Source organism: Ursus maritimus, unplaced genomic scaffold, assembly GCF_017311325.1.
Source record: "Ursus maritimus isolate PB19 unplaced genomic scaffold, ASM1731132v1 scaffold_34, whole genome shotgun sequence".
NCBI classification, from domain to species: Eukaryota; Metazoa; Chordata; class Mammalia; order Carnivora; family Ursidae; genus Ursus; species Ursus maritimus.
Window position 1 is genome coordinate 21,087,038 of NW_024426008.1, and position 15,963 is coordinate 21,103,000.

Here is a 15,963-nt window from a genome sequence, read left to right on the forward strand (position 1 = left end):
GGAAGTCAGACACACACGGACCTGTGACTCCCTGGGCCCCCTCTGTAGTTTTATGTCTTATATATACTTTCAGAGGACTATTGAGTAGAGACTTCTATTCAGTATTCTACTTTGTACAGACCAACACAAATACCATATTACAATGAACAGAAGACACCAGTGGTTAGAAGATGCATCGCTACTATCTGACATTAAGGAAGAGGAAAAAATGCCACCAATTCAATTACATCCCAAACTCCTTCACATCCGACTGTCCTGAGTCCCTTTTCAACTCAGAATTGGCATGTTGTTCCCACTTTCCACATGATATTTGGGTCTGTGTCATCAAGAGCATCAAGAATGCAGTATTTCTTTATAAAGCGTTCCACTATTTTTTCTAGAACTTTCTTCCAAACAAGTAACACTTGATCTGAAGGTTTGATGCTGTTAGTTTTTTCATCTAACCAGCTAATGTAGATTTTCAGACAACAAGGATTTTATTCTTTCTTCAAATAGTCCTTAAAGTGTTTGCTGATTGAAACTCTGAGGGACATTGTCCAGTTATGCCACCATGAATAACAACAAAATCTGTTTACACAGACAATGACACCTACACCCCAAATGGCACCCGGCCCACAGATGCTTGGGATATTAGAATGTGAAGTCTGGGTGTTGTAGAGTAAAATAGAGTAACTCAATCTGCCTGTGCCCTTCTGTCCTGGGCTATACCCTTTCCCTGCTCTGGGGTAGCCAAGTGATAACCTCTGTTAGTTCTTTTTGACGCTAGTGAAGAGTCTCCTCAAAAGCTCTCCTGGGTTGTCCGTATTTCCCCTCTATGCCCAACCTTTCTACTTCGGAAGTAGTCCTCATCTTTTCATTTCAACTAGCTATTTTATGCCCGTCAACTGGTGGAAGACAAAGCAAAAATGGGAAGGTCAACCAAGATTTTGCATCACAAGAGAAGGCATGCTTCATCCCTGTTTCTATGAAGAAGAGCTGGGACGTGATAATACAGAGGTAGTTCTTAGCTCTGGCCGTGAAGCAAAATAATTTATAAAGATTTTTTAAATGTGGATTCCAGTGGGCTATCCCAAGAGCCACTGACGCAGACTCTCGGGGGTGGGGACAGAACTGAGAGAAAGCAGGCACTTGCATGTTCAAAGGAGTTCTACCGAGTGATGTGCTCCGTTAGGAGGGTTACCAGCCATTAAGAGGAGAGGACATTAGGCATTCTCCAGTTCCTGCAGGGACAATGCTCCTGACATACACGAACACAAGTGTGCAACTCGAAGTGTGCTGCTGAAAACACTTCCTATGGATGGATCCCAATTTTGTTCAAGCCATAATAGTCACACCATTCTGTACTCAACATGATTAAACCAAGGGGTAGGAAGGGCATGGCCACGATTGGGGACGTGTTGGGCATGGCCACAGTATGGGCAGGAAACAGAGGATGAGATTTTCTTTTTTCAGCCTTCCAACCATCCCAAATGCTGCCTGGTCCAAGGCCATAGGGGAGGTGGCCTCATCCTCCATTCTCTGGCCACAGCTTTGCAGGACCATTTCAGGAACAAAATGATTTGGGCATAATTCTGGTTCCCCGATTTGGGGCTAGCCTATAGCCTTAGAGTGGAAGGGTGTACTAATGAGGGCCTACCCTCAGAAAGTATGCAAATCCCTGCACCAAAGGACTCAGGAAGAGGTTTTTATGGCTGTGGGAGAGCCCTGACACTCTCTCCTTAATCACCTCCTTTCCAGCAAACGTTCTTCGGAATTTTATGTAAGCATTATTTTATGTAAGACAAGACCCCATCTTGTCTAGGGTAAGTAAATAACTGTTGATTCTACTCTTAACTCTATGCCTTTCTAACTGTGCCAGGGGATTCAGAATGCAGTTTCCACAACAAAGCCCAGATCACCTCTGACCTCTTAGATCCAGGGACTTCTTGCTTATATCTAAGAGAGTCTGAGACTCGTTGTCTCCTGTGAATTTCTTCTTTTTTTTCTGGGCCTAAATCAGGGGCTGAAAGCAAGAACACAAGAGGCACAAATCATTGCAGATCAATGCTGTGCGGAAATAAATATTTACGTTGTACTTAATGCTTATTCTCTTGCTATCCTGTGTTGAACACACATGATGTGCTGGGCCCTTTACCTGTATTATCTCATTTACTCCTCACCACAGCCTATGAAGTAGCCTGCACTGTGCACTCCCGTGACAGAAACTGTCAGGTTAAGCAATACCCCAAGATCATGCAACAAATAAGGGCTGAATTCAGGAATTAATCCCAGATCCTGTTCCAAAGTTGAAGGTCTCTCAAACATTGGTTGTGGTGGAAAAGCAGTGAGGGAAAAATATGGAACCGACGGATGGGTAGGTGGACAGATCAATAAATATGTCATAAACACATCAATACACACAGACGCACGAGTATAATTGAGTCTATCCTGCAAGCTAGATCATCGTTATATGGTGACTTGCACTGTTTTGTAGGTATGAAAAAGTTTGAAATAAAGCATTGGGGTAAAAAAGAAAAGCAGTGAGGGAATCCAAGCCATGCCAATTCAACATGCTTTCAAGGATCTGTCTCATGTTTCTATAATTAGGTGTTTTAGGATTTTAATTTTAGTTTGACAAATCTGTATGGAAGCTTTATGATGTACCAGGCCCCAAAATACCTGCCAGCCTCGGATGCTACATTCATGGTAGGAGCTGTGAGGACACGAGGCAGAACCCTTCTGGGCTCACACCCAGCAGCTGACACTAACCCCACCTGCGATCCGAAGCTGATGCTGCCGAAGGGCTATAACCCCTGTGTGAAGTGCTGAAGGGACACAAGGATGGAGGGCTCTGGAAAGGTGGCTGGGAACAGACGCAGCTCGAATTGTGCCTTGGAAGAAACATGGAAGAAGTCAAAAGGTCTGAACTGTGTTTACTCAAAACACATCTGACCCCAAACATGTGGGCTCCCCCCCACACACACACACAGAGCAACCAATTCTCCAGCACCACGTGGGTATCCTGCAATTCAGTTCACTTCTGACACTGTCTGGAGTTTGTCAGAGCCCGCAGGTTAAGGGCTCAGTCTCCCACGACTGCCCTTACTTCCGAGGCCAGTTGAAGGTTGTGGGTTGTTCGTTACCACGCTGGTGGCACTTCTGAGCACCAGGGACTCATTGTAACACCCGCATGCTGGGCGGACGCATTCAACTTCTGGAAACGCCTTCAGACTATCTGTGCCTTGGGTAGTACTCAGCCATTTCTGTTCTGGGGTTTGGCAGACTCCTAGAGCCCTACGGGAAATTAATGTACCTACTACTTTCTCCCGGGGTGCTCGACACAAACCCTGTTTCCAGAACAGAGAGAGGCTACCAGCTTCCAAGGGCATTCTCTGCTTCTCCTCTACCCCACCATCTTCTTCCCTCCTCCTCACCTCCCCACCAACAGTTGAGAGCTCCTGCCCCGCCCCCGGGATCCAGAACTCTCCCTCCCTCCCTCCCTGCACGCCTGCAAAGCTTCATGGTCGACCAGAGGCTGGAAGCTTAGCTCCAACTCATCATGTAATTACTACACCAAGTGCCTTGAGCGTCTTGGCTTTTGAAAATTAAAAGCCTTTCCCCTCCCCTATTTTTTGGTCAAACTCTTTTTTCCCCTCATACGGTAAATGATGCCTAAGTGAGGCTGAGAGGGATGGGGAGGGGAGAGGGCAGAGGGAACAGGAACTGCCAGAGAGGAAAAATCAGTTAATATTTAAAAAGTATCATTCTGCCAGTGTTCTTATCACGGCTTTTAAATTTGGTTCGTCCCTTGAGCAAAGAGGGAAAGACTTATTCCACACCCCCCTTCCTGTTCTTGTGTCTCAGAAGAATTTTGCTTCCACGTGACCTGCTCTCAACTAGAGGTTGAATCCCAAGGTGACCCTAATTCCAGAAGAAGATGAATCTCACACCTTGAGAGCTGCCTCGGTCTTAGTTACCGCGGACTCTCTGGAGATTTTTCTTAGGAAATGCAGCAGAGGGGACCCCAAGCTGCTACTCACCCAGTGTACAAGAGTTCAGAACTAGAACGACTTATTTAATTGTATGACTGCTGTGCCTGCTGTGTATTCTTTGAACAATTATAGCACGAGACCCTTAATTTGGGGCAACAGGCTTCACGAGTTTCCTGTGCCGATAACCACCACGGGGAATTCCCTATTTCCCACGCTGCTACCTGGCCACGCGCACTTTGTCTCTTGTCCCGTTTGCTGCAACTTCCAGTCCGCATCCCCGCGGCATGTCTTCATCGAGATCCTTTCTTCGGTTTTAGTTCTCTCTCTGGTCCGTATGACAGTCTTCCATATCAGCCATGGGGCCTGAAAGAGAAATAACTTGTCAGTTAAAAAAAAAAAGAATCAAAGCCGAAAATGCAGATGTTTGAGGAAAATATAAACTATAACTTGATTCTTTTCTCCACCAACTGCCCAAATGAGGACCTTGGGAGTTTTCCTTCTAAAACGTAACTCTATTAGAAAGGCTCCTGGTTTCAGGTCAATAAATACGCATAAGGCCTCTCTCCCACCATAAACCCATACAGGTAAGGGTCAGAGATGTCTCCCCATTAAGCAGAAAGAAATTTTCCCTGTCACAAACTAAAATCCTCCCCTGTGGCTGTAGATTTACCAGCAAACTTGCTCACAATGGTCTTATTGATGGTGATTGGGAACAATAAATCATTTCCTCCGGCTACAAAGGCTGCTCACATTGGTTCAAAGTGGCAAACCTCCCGTTGAAACGAACCTTCCCTGGGCCAATAATGTGTCTCAGGAAAGAGTGTAAGGGCGAGGTCTGGCGTGGGACGGGGACCCACATTTCTAAGATTTAAAGGGAATACTCAGCAGCACGTGGCTTCACACCTTACACATATTCTTAAACAACACCCGGAAGAAATATTGACCTGAGCGCATGGAGTTTTTGTTCACCTTTACCCTAACAGTTGAATATCAGTGATTCAACTGAACTTTTATTATCAAGAAATAACACAAATACACAAAATCATTCACGGAGTATGTTTCCATCAGTGATGGAGGAAGCTTCCTTTTATTTCAAGAATACAAATTTGGGTCATAGGACCAATAAATGCTAATAGGACACATATAATACATTGATTGGGCTTTGCAGTTCTGAAAACAATAAATCACCAAGAGCTGAAGCAGTGATCCTTTTAAATAAGATCCAGAAATATATTTATTTAATTCTGTTGTTGACCAATCACCTCCATTTTTTTCTTGGTACTGGGCAAAACACACAGGAAATTTCTCTCCCAATATCCACCCCCCCCAAATAATGCACATTCTAGCAAAAAAAAAAAAAATCCCTCACCTAACCAGACATTTTCTGAGAAGCACATGCAGTCTTTTTAACTCAAGGTAACATTCAGACCTGTTACACATTTTTCAGCTCCTCTGAAGACTTCGATAAAGCAAGAAGAATCCATGTGCCTTACTCAGTCGGCCTGACTTAAAGGAGTGTGAGACAAGAATCATCCACATGTAGAGTTAAACAAGGCAATTTTCCAAGCATCCACCCGCTGGGAGAATCAATAACCTCTTTTCAAACCAGCAAATTGGTTTCGAGTATTTGGTTCACCGGTTCCATCCAACGACCATGAATAAGAAGCCACCTCCCGAGTGAAAGGGAAGGGGGTTATGAATCCTGGAAAAATGTGTTCTCATCAGAATTCCTGTGCTTCTCTACTGCATGGATGGTATTTGCAAACCTCTTTGGAAAGAACACTGGGTTTAATTTCAGGCAATCCTCTTTGACGGGATTTTAACAAAAAAGCTTTTGCTGGGTATTCTATCTCATTTCATGAAAACAACTTAGGCCATGTAGCTGTTAAGATAATTTGGTATTTTCTGGATTTTGGATTTTTCTTAACATCGCAGCCAGATTATTCTTTCTAAAATAAAACTGATATTCTCCAGAAAGGTTTAGCTGAAGCAACTGGCCCTTCTGTGGCGCCATGAGCTCTGGGAATATTTGTCAGAAAACCTGGTCCTTGAAATAGCAGAATGCTTCTGTCTCTTACTCTCAGGCAAGGAGTCTGTGTTTTCTTTTTTTCTCCCGTCCTGCTTTCCCATTCCCTGAGCACCACTGACCCTCCTCTTCAGCCATCCATATCTAGCATCACTTCCACAAATTGACTTCACTCTCCTGCTCCCTGAGGGCTTCTGTAACAATCCTTCTGCCTTCGGAAACTCCTTTCCTTTTCTTCTCTTAGGATAGAATGCTCATGAAGAAATTCTAGCCCAAAGTACAACCACTTTTTTTTTTTTTTAAGTAGGCTCCACACCCAACATGGGGCTTGAACTCACGATCCTGAGATCAAGAGTCACACGCTCTACCGACCAAGCCAGCCAGATGTCCCGCCAAAGTACAACAACTTCTGCGTTCTAGAGCAAAGAAAGGTCTTTGTCCAGCAGGGTAAGCTGTGTCTTCTGCTTAAGTGCACACAGTTTCAAAGAGCCATATGCACAGGGAAAGAAAAAGGGACCTAACCTAGCTAGTCCTACCAACTGGCTAATGAGCAACTTATTCCCTTGAATGGGCCCCAAGGCTGCCCTCCATTCCCATCTGCCCTGTCCCATGCTCACCACCAGAATGGCCAGCCTTACAACACATCTCTCAGCCTCTTTGCTCCACTGGTAAATGGAGTCCTCTCTCCTTCATACTGCCTGTGTCCCCTCAAGACGCAAGATGCTTAGGAGATTTGGGGACTTAAAACTACTGTTTTAGAGACACTATGGGTTAAGCAGGCCTCTGTGGGCTGCCCTAGGAGTCCTACCAACGTTAATTATATTTTACCTACTGATAATCTTATACCCCTACTTGTAAAGGGATTTTAGCATTATTAATAATATTGTTCATCATGAGTCTGGTATCTAACAGAAACTGTGAGTTACAAACAACTGAATTATAAAACCAATCTTTGAAAAAGAATATTGAGAAATTTGGAGGCTGCTTTTTTTTGGGGGGGTAGGGAGTTGCTTGCTCTTTCTTTCCTTTACCTTTTCATATATTTATTCATTCATTAAATATTTGTTGATCATCTTCTTAGGGGCTGGGACTAAAACAACAGTCTGAAGCAGAGATTTTCTGCCCCTGTGGAGCTTACAGCCCCGCAGGGTAGAAAGGCAACCAAATACCAAGAAAAAGGAAAGGAAAACTGTGTACCTAGGTTATGCGGTATAAAGGATGGGTGTATAGTGCTCGGCTAGGATTAACTGGTCTAGTCAGAGGAGCCAAGGAAAGCTGGGTAAAGTGGCAGAAAAGAAGGTTCCAGTAGAGGGAACAATGTGTGCAAAGGCCCCATAGCAGAGGAAGCTTGGCGGTGTGAGGAAATGGAAAGAAGCCCACACAGAAGCATGGATGGGGAGAGGAGAGGGAGCAGATGAAGCTGGACACTGGACAGTGGCTGGGCCTTGCAGGGCTTTATGGGCCGGAGCAAAAGCAAGCCTCTGCAAGGCTTACCTGGGACAGGTGGCACACTGGGCATTTTTAGAAGACCGCTCAAGTCACAATGTGGAGAAACACTGGTGGCAAGAGTGGCTTCCTGCAGTCCACTTAGAGAAGGTCATAGCAGGAGTCCTCATGAGAATTAATGGCCACTCAGAGTAGACAGAGACAGACTGAAAAGACTGTTAGGTGGGAAAGTAGACAGGATTTGGCAGTGGGTTGGATAGGAGGTTGAAGTTGAGGAAGCACGGAGGAGTGCCTCTGGTTTCTGGTGTATCTTCTTAGAACTATTTGGTCCTTTGCTTTATCATTGACTCTTGTCTACCATTTTTCTCTCTTCATGCTCCTACTTCACCTTGAAGGAAAAGTTCCCTACTACTTCAAAACTAACAACGCGCAAAGCCCCTCAGCATTAGTCTACCAAGCCCCTCAACTCCATTTTGAATACATACAATTTGAGATAATTTAGGTTTATAGTTTTTTTTGGGGGGGGGTCAGTTTATAGTTCTTAAACTAAGTTTGGTCTCTCTTCCTTATCTAATTTTTCCACATAGCATGATTTCCTTCACTGAAATGAGAAATCTGAAATTTTGATATAGTGGTGGAAGATTTTTAGCCACAAATAACTGAAACCAACTCGAACCAACTTTAACGCAAAAACAAATTTACTGGAATAACACAAGGGTGTCTTAAGGAATCAAGTGGGAAATGCAACCAAGGTTACAGGCAGGCTAAATCCCTCCAGAATTTCTCTCCATATTCTGTCTGCTTTTCTCTATATGGTGGCTTCAGCCTTCGAGCTCGTCAGTCTAGCTTTCTCCAACCTTCAATCTGTAAGATGGCTCTGTAGCAGCCCCTGTATTTATATGCCCTGGGTTTAGCTACAGACACTGACCGTCAGTCCCCCAGTGTCTCGATTCCAAATCTCAAGGATGGGTATTTAGCCAGCTATGGTCAGGCGTTTGACCTGGGTCCATGAACGATGGCTGGGGGTGGGTGAGGGCAGGAATTCAGGGAAGAAACAGCCAATGCCAATTCTGAGTTCCCAGAGAAGGGAGAATTGTTATGAACTTGGCAGACACCTCATATAGAGGAGGGAAACAATAGCTCTTTTGCTTCAATAAACATGTATCAACCACCAACTATGTCCCACGGTCAGTCTAGGCCCATGGATACAAAAATAAGTGCACCAAATTCCATCTTTAAGCAGCATAACACCCAGCACTCCTGTGAACACCTTGGCCACTATCTATCTGTGGTCATCCACCTGTAGAGTCCCTCCCTGAAAACTCATGGGTACTACAAAGAACCAGCATGGATGGTATTCATACCACAGAGTCAACATTTAGCGCTCATCTTGCACCATACTAACACATCTGCAGTCAGGAAGCAGAGATTTAAAATTTTATCTCCAGTTGCTGACAGATGTCAACAAACGAGCAGGCAATCAAATACAAAACTTACAACGCAGATAACTGTGGCAGTTTTATTTGCCCTCATTCATCCAACCTCAGAGTAAAAGGCATCTATCTGTACATTCATCAGTAGAAAAAATGTTCACTGAAGATCGACAACATTGTCAGTCAAGTTGCCAGAGAGGCCCAGGCAGCAAGAGTAGACAGCACGTCCGACTCCGAGGCAGAAGACCTGGACTCTGGGCGCGCACACACCCACGGTGTCACCCGAGGAGGGCCGTGCACCTGGAAAGGGAGGTCCACACCTCCCTCTCAGCGTCAGCGTCGGGAAGCAGGAACAAAAAGGAAGAATATGAAGGCAGACAATGATGCGCTGAGAAGGTGGTCCAGATGGAATACCAGCTACAAGCAAGAGTGTGGACGTGGGAGCCCCCAAGGACCACTGGGAGACTGGGAGACGGAACTGAAAGACAGGAGGTCTGGGTAGATGTCACGGCAAGAGGTAAAGCTGACAACTCACATGGGATCCCTCTGCGTCAGATTTGCCGACAGGAGGCAGGGAGTGAGGAACAGCAGGAGTAGCAAGAAACAGGAATAGTCAGGCCACATGCAGATTCCTTCCAGACCTACGGCTGGATGAGCAGACAGCTGACCTGTAGGCTGTAAGCCTCCGGTGTTCCCCGACGCGAGGCACGCCCTGGCCTTGCAGACTTCGGTGTGCCTAATCTTTCCTTTGCAAACAGATCAGAAAAAGCAGCTACCTAGTTAGTGTAGTAACTGTCACCTACAAAAAGAAAAGGGAGTCAGATGTCCTTCAGCTCCCTTATCCAGTACAATTTTCCTTCATCCTCTTGCCTCTCAAGGCCTCCTTTTAGGTTTCCGTTTCATGGTAAGCGTAAACTCGGATTAGCAGCCTCTCTAGAAAGCTGCTCTCTCTTCAATTTCTCTTCTCTTTGTCCTCTATCAGATTTCATTTTTGCATTTTCAGATTTTACTGAATCTCCATCCATTTGTATGAGCACTGCTGTCCATTTAAAACGCTGGAGGCATGTTAGCTTTATCTAGACTACAGGTGCTTTAAATCAATGGTATTTTTGAGTTTCCTACCGCTGTCTCAATATGATGCCAAATGTACAACAGGTGACACTGAGCTACTTTTAACTTAATAAGTAATCAAAACATCATGAAAAAAATACTTATTTTCAGAATTCATTCCCCTTTTAGAATATGCATTCTCAGCAGTGGGGATATCGCCCCACACAGATGAAATTGGTTCTTGGGGAGCAAAAAAATCTTGGATATCATAGTGGTTTGTGGCCCTCAACCCCTCCACCCTATCTGAATTCAGAGATACACAGCATACCCGTAGTATTAAAATATCATTGTGGGAGGAAGTAATTAGGTAAAATAATGCCTAAAAAGACACTTCAGTAGGAAAATAATGAAAACAATTTTTTTTAAAGTTCAGGAAAATGATTTAGAACTAACCTATAGGGGCGCCTGGATGGCTCACATAGTTAAGTGACTGCCTTCGGCTCAGGTCATGATCCCAGGGTTCTGGGATCGAGCCCCACATGGGGCTCCCTGCTCTGCAGGGGAGCCTGCTTCTCCCTCTCCCTGCCACACCCCTGCTTGTGCTCTTTCTCTGTCAACTAAATAAAATCTTTTTTTAAAAAAAGAACTAACCTATACTAGCACAGTACATTAGTCTACGGAAGAGTTAAGTACAGTCTTTCATTTGATCTCCACAAACACCAGGTGATTTGAACGCTACTAACTTCCTTTCCAGACATACTAACTGATCATCAGAAACTACCTCCTAATTGTGTGACTTTGGTGGCAGACCTCCCCCTCCATCTACGACAGGGCAGCATATACATTCTTTTAAAGCAGGGTTTCTCAACCTCAGCACTGCTGACATTTGGGGCAGTATAATTCTTGGCTGTGGGGGAACGTGAAACACTGGCCTTGTGCAGCAGACACCGGAAGCACCCCCTCCCCGACCACCTCATCAGGTGGGACACCCCAAAATGTCTCCAGACATTGCCACATGTTCCCTGGGGAGTGAGGTGGTGGAAATCACTCCTGGCTGAGGACCACTCATTTAAAGCCTACTTAGAAAGACAGACCACCATCTACTGTTTTTTAAATTCTTATGTAGTGTCATGAGAGCTAATAGTTACTGAGCTTCACTCTTCACCAGGCATTTCCTTATATACTGGCTCATTTAATGCTCCCAACAACCCTGTGGGGTAAATACTAGCATCATGCCCATTTCAGACATAAGAAAACCTAGCCCCAAATAACTGCAGTTAGTAAACCATAAAGCTAGGATACGTAGAGGCTAGTGTCACGTTTACTATATCACAAAGATGTATGTTAACCATTAACCCAACTATAACTACTTTTTTCATACAAAATAATCTACATTATGATTATCACGTTGTTTGAATTTAAACCCAGGTCTGAGCACTAACTGCCATGTCTGTCTTAGAGCCAAACTGCCCTCAGCCACTCTCCTCAATTCTATAGGACCTCCCCTCTGTTGTCCCATTTTACAGACAGGCATCATTTCCTTGTAGGTGTTTTTTTTTAATTGATTCATTTATCCTTAGTATGTTCAAAATGAAATCCTAATAAAAGGATGTCCAACAGAAAGACGGATATGTTAATACATGAATTTTTTAAAGTCATAACCATAAGCTTAGAACCATCCCATCCATTGTTGCTGTAAAAGGTTATGTACACTGTCGTCATATTTAAACACACACACACACACACACACACACACACACACACACACACAAAGAGAGGGAGAGAAAAGACTAGAAATGCACCTATCATCTTTGTAGGATTTATCAATGGGAAGTAAGATAACAAACATTTCTAATTTTTGTCCTTTTGCTTACCTATATTTCCAACCTTTTCTATAATAAGTACGTTTAAAAATTAGACAAGTGATAATTTTTTAAAATAGATGATTTGATTGGGGTGCCTGGTTGGCTCAGTCGATTGAGGATCTGACTCTTGGTTTCGGCTCAGGTCATGATCTCAGGGTCATGCGATCAAGCCCCACCACAGACTCCGTGCCAAGCTTGGGATTCTCTCTCTCCCTCTCCCTCCTCTGTCCCTTCCCCCACTCACATGTGTACTCTCTTGTGTGCTCTATTTATATATATACATAAATAAAATCTTAAAAAAAAGATATTGGTTAAGTGTATAAAGATAAGGGTTTGGGGGTAGAAAAACAATTTTATTTATTAACTTTTTAAAGATTTTATTTATTTATTTGACAGAGAGAGAGCCAGAGACAGAGGGAACACAGGCAGGGGGAGTGGGAGAGAAAGAAGCAGGCTCCCAGCAGAGCAGGACCCCGGGATCATGCCCTGAGCCAAAGGCAGACGCTTAATGACTGAGCCACCCAGGCGCCCCAGAAAAAAAATTTCATGTTACATGTGGTCCCTAAATTCAAACTGTTTATACACTAACAAAAAAGAAATACCATGTCCACAGATAATGGGAGGCGAGACCAGTGGTTCTCAAAACTAATTCTCTAATAAGACTGATTAAATAATCTTTTCCGAATTTCCAAGGATAATTAAATTCAGAGAGAGAATTTAAAGTTCTTTGCGTTTACATTTTTCCCTAAATCTTAAATATCTGCTTCTGCTTTTTTCCAGTTAGACTACAAAAAGGTGAAAGGTGAACAAATGAATGGACAGCAAATAAATATTTGAGGCAAAATTTAGATACTGAGTAGCTGAAGGTACTTACTTTGTGAATTAGGTAGTCACACTCATATTTTTTCATGACTTCCAAATACTCTGGCAGCTAAATAGCGTTGAACTAGATTGAATTCCAGGGTGGGTCCTGCACCTGATTTTTCTTTAAAGCCTCCATCAACTGCCATGCTGTAGAAGCCCATTATGGTACCAGTGGGTTTCATAATGAATGAAGGAATACAATGAACCAAGTGTTAAGTATCTGAAGAAGAATAAGGAAAACAAGTGACATGAGAATTGAGAGAGAGATGCCAGGCTGAGCTAGTGAGGCAGACTGGCTGGTTGTTCACCGAACAATTGCTCTTTTTTTCCTCCTGGGCACACTAAGTTAGACATTTCCCAGCATGCCTTGCACGTAAGGGTGGAAATATGATTGATTCACTTCCAAGAGAATGTGGGAAGAGGACAGAAAACCACTCCTAGACTGGGCCGTAAAACCTCACAGCTCAGGGGAGAGGATTCTAAAGACCTGGAGGCAGGCAGAGCTATGAGAAAGAAGAAGCCCGAGTCCTTGAAACACTGTTGGAGGGAGAACTGCCCAACCAGGAACACCGCCCTGTTAATGAGCAAGAAAAAGTGCATTATATTAAGTCTCCAGAACTGGGGAGCTGGCATGTTTGTTAGCTACCCTAATACATTCGATTCAACCTGAAACCGTCCAAGTGCTCAGAACCAACCATGACACTTTTTTCAGAATAAAAGCTTTTTCAGATAAGCTGCTTCACAAAATCCCTAATACTCCCATTAGTCTGTTCTGCCTCTCGAGACAAGAGTACCACCACCATTATTAGGATAAAAGAAGGTATATGACTAATACACCTAAGGTCACATCTGAACTAAGTTACATGAAACAAGAAACTTCCATGAACCAAATGGGCTTACCAAGGTCTTCATTTCCATGTGCCTTTAACTACTCCCAGGGTCATGCTTGTTTTCACCATGGGGAGGAGATAAACATTAGCATCCGAAAATAGGGCAAGAACAGAAATTCATCTGGGAAAAAATATGGATGGTGGATGTCCAGCAGACCTGCGGTATTTGTCTTGGATCCTACCCTGTCTCATCCCATGCCATCCCATTCCCAGCTGATGTTTACTGAGCACCCACTATGTGTGTGAGACACCGCGCTTGCCACTGGAGATAGAAAGGTGGAGGGGCAGCCCCTCTATTGAGGAAGCAGCCTGTTCAGGAGACAAGTGTGCACACGATCAATCTGTCGTGTAAAATAGATATTTCTAGTCTATCCAAATAGGACACAGTGGGAACACTGAAGAGAAGTGCTTGCCTCCACCTGGGATGATTTCACACAGGCAGTGATCCTCACACATCCCAAATCTACCCTTGAAGTGACAGCTTCTTGACTTTTCTCCAGTTATACACACACTAACAGCTTTGACTGAGTCCTAGCTGATTACCCAGATATGAAACTACAATGAAAAATGTGGAGATCCCCTTATCAAGAATGTGAGAACCTACCACCTATTTATATATATTCGTAGTCAACATCTGCTAATGCTGTGGAATATTAGAAAAATGAAGAAGTCACGCAATATTAAATTTGAAATGAAAATAAATTTACTATATTTCCCCCTGTAGTCAATTAAGGTCTCAGGGGAAATACTTTGAAACTACGCAAATCCCTTTCTTCCTCAAAGCGTTGCCCACTGTTCTAGTATCCGCTGGTGGTCCATCTGCAACCATGATCAGTGTGGGGGTTGCATGTGGGGGTGGCGATTCTCTACGTCCTTCCTTCTTCGCACATTGATTAGAGTTCTACTGCAAAGAAGAGCTGTCACTTCTCCTCCACATACAGTCCATCCTCATTATTCACAGATTATGAATTTGAGAATTCACCTTCAGGCTAAAATTTATACTCACAGCACTTTCTCGGTCACTCGTGCACACGTGCAGAGCAGTGACAAATCTGAAACACCTGAAACACGCACTCCCTGCTGAGGTCCGACAAGGCAACACTCTGCCTCCTGATGTCAGTTCTCCTGCCGTAAACAAGTGTCCTTTGCTTGATCGATTTACTGCCATATTTTTCACATTTTTGTGCTTTTTGTTGGCGATTTCACGGTTTAAAATGTCCCCCAAGCACAGTGCTGACATGCCGTCTAGCGCTCTTAACTGCGAGGGTACGCTGTGCCTACAGAGAAAAAAGTGCCTGCTGGACGAACTTCATTCCGGCAGGAGTCACAGTACCGTTGGCTGTGAGCTCCGTGTTAATGAATCAGCAAACTAAATCAAATAGTCTTGAAACAGAAATTGAAGTAAAACCAGGTTATGTATGGATCAACTGATAAAAAGGTTTTAAGCCCAGGCTTGCGGCACCCAAGCCTGCATTTCCCCTAGGAGCAAGGGTTCAGGATGAGCTCATTCAGGTTCACACGCTGACTTTATAGAACATTGCTACGGAGAATAACGAGAATTGATTGTATCTATTTTATCAATTACGTACTTATGTCACTATTAACTCACAGATAAGATTTTATGGGTTATAATCTAATACTATCATTACCAATTTTGGCACTCCAGTTACGCCACCTTGGCCACTGGGATAGTAACTTTATAGTGGAAAAGTGTAGTGACCATCTTGACCAGGTGATCAATACCAACATCACCAATAATAATACAGACTGACATCATGCATGCTGTGATCTGATGCCCCGAGGAACCATTTTTGCGGTATTCCTGATGGGGACGCAGGACTTCAGTCCAATGATAAGATTCCAGACAGGCCTGAACGGAGTCACATGGAGTAAGATAGATTAGTCAGTATTCTTCAGGGCTGCCAAGGTTACAAAAGACAAGGAAAAACTGAGGCACTGTTGCAGATCACAGGAGATCAGAGAAAAATGGCAGCTAAATGCAATATGGAATCCTGAATTGGATCTTGGGAAAAACAGCAACAGCAAAGGAACAGGAGTTGGAAATTTCAAAGTGAGGTTCAAAGGGAGTCGTTAGTTCGTGGTACCATACCAATGTTAATTTCCTGGTTATGATAATTATATTACAGTATATAAAATGTTAGTAGTGGGGTGGACAGGGACATATAGAAATTCTCTGTACTGTTCTTGCAATCTTTCTGTAAGTCTAAAAGCAATTCAAAATTTTGACCACTGAATGTTCTTGCATACCCCTGGCTGCGGAAGTTGTGGGAGAGGGGAGGCAACTCCATTTCAAATATTATGGATATAGGGAAGTGTTCACTTTTCCAGGCTTTTCTAAATCCAAAACCTTTGGGGAATAGTGAATAAATGAATGCGTTCTACTTTAAATTATTATAG

At 43.7% G+C, this 15,963-nt stretch overlaps 1 long non-coding RNA gene across 1 annotated transcript in view; it reads right to left on the reverse strand.

Annotated features, from left to right (window-relative positions):
• LOC103663226 overlaps positions 1 to 15,963 on the reverse strand; it is a 118,464-nt gene that overhangs the window by 53,334 nt on the left and 49,167 nt on the right. Inside the window, exon 2 of the long non-coding RNA XR_005831853.1 lies at positions 4,193 to 4,334. This is a non-coding gene — a long non-coding RNA (uncharacterized LOC103663226). The remainder of the gene's footprint in view (positions 1 to 4,192; positions 4,335 to 15,963) is intronic.